At 50.8% G+C, this 1474-nt stretch overlaps 1 non-coding gene across 1 annotated transcript; it reads right to left on the reverse strand.

Annotated features, from left to right (window-relative positions):
* Positions 1–1003: 1003 nt before the first annotated feature.
* LOC148824575 (U1 spliceosomal RNA) lies at positions 1004–1165 on the reverse strand. The gene has a single exon (XR_016092030.1). It is a non-coding gene; the product is annotated as a U1 spliceosomal RNA (small nuclear RNA).
* Between the last annotated feature and the right edge of the window lie 309 nt (positions 1166–1474).

Genomic DNA, 1474 nt, shown 5'->3' on the forward strand with positions numbered 1-1474 from the left:
TGGCCCTCTTCAGTATTTTACAGGGAAGAATGCTGCCCCTCTGTATTCATTATGACCCTGGGTAGGACCTTTTGCTGCTGCGAATGCTGTTTTCATTGTGTTTTTGGGTGACAGTGAATGTAGTTGGAAAATAAAAAGGGCACTTATACAATACAAATGTTTGTCGCTGGTCTGTGTGTGCATTGGTGATTCTGGGAGATAAACAGAACCTGTGGCAATGTAGAGGGGCACTAGCACCCCATTATTTAAAGAGTGAAATAATGAAGAAAAAAGGTGGGGACGAAGGCAGTGAAGAGAGAGAAAGGGGCAAGGAGAGAAAAACGCAAAAGAAAAAAAGCAGCGTCGTAAAAGAAGTGACTGAGCTGTCCTCTCTATAAGAAGGGTGCCAGTGAGCCCTGCTCTTGCTTATGGCCACACCCCCTGTAGCACGCCTGATCTTGAAAGCTAAGCAGGGGTGGGCTTGGTTAGTACTTGGATGGGGGACTGCCTGGGAAGACCAGGTGCTGTAAGCTTTTAAGCGCAGGGGGCGCCCTATCCCCGCTCGCTCGCTCATTCCCCTGTTCACACGTGCAGTGCAGCTTTTCCGTCTGTTTATTTGTCAGCTTTGGCGAGACACGGGTGCTTGTGTATTAGCGTGAGCATTTTTTATTCTGATCATGAACCTTGTATGTCGCCAGTTTTACAAGTCACTACTAAAGGTTTATTTATCGTAAGCTGAAAAGAGACACGGCGTTTCGGCTGCGGACACTTGTTCGGCTGGCATTCTGTGAGTCGCATTTCTCAAAATTGTATCAAAGTCATTTTCCACCGAGCTCAGATGTCAAAGCACAGCAGCAGCTCTCCACAGCGATCCCCTGTAGCGTCCTTTATCCTGTTGCGTTGCGCGCTCGTTTCTGCCTCTGTGCAGAGTCTGCTGCACTCGCATCTCCAAAACACCACTGTAGCAGCGCTCCGTGACAGCAAACCCCCAGGTCTCTGATCTATTGTTGTGCAGCACGATGATCAGTGGAAAGCGCGAACGCAGTCCCCCTGGAGCAGAAGTTGTGCAGTCGAGATTCCCACAGTGGAGAAATTCGCAGGAGTCAGCACCGCGGAGTGCAATGGCCGAGCCTCGCATGGGTGAACCTCCTTCTTGATCAAGGTATCTCCCCAGCCAGGGAAATATGAGTTGTACAAGCCCCTGCAAGCGTCCCGCACCCACAGCACAAATCGCGCAGCCTAGGCCAGCTCCTCGTCCTGCCACTCTTTCGCACACTCACACGCCACACTAAAAAGTGTGGGCATAACGAGAAAACGAGCGTGCCCTTTCCTACACATCTGCAGTCACCATTTCGCATTCGCAGCATGTCCCGGGATGCAATTCGGCCTCATTTGCATAACACCAGACTGGCAGATCGCCACACAAGCTCGTGACGTGCGCCTGCCACACACCGAACAAACACCGGAGCCTTTTCAGCAATTTCCAAAAACCTAG

The sequence above is a fragment of the Atractosteus spatula genome, chromosome 10 (assembly GCF_055471065.1).
Source record: "Atractosteus spatula isolate fAtrSpa1 chromosome 10, fAtrSpa1.hap1, whole genome shotgun sequence".
NCBI lineage: Eukaryota > Metazoa > Chordata > Actinopteri > Semionotiformes > Lepisosteidae > Atractosteus > Atractosteus spatula.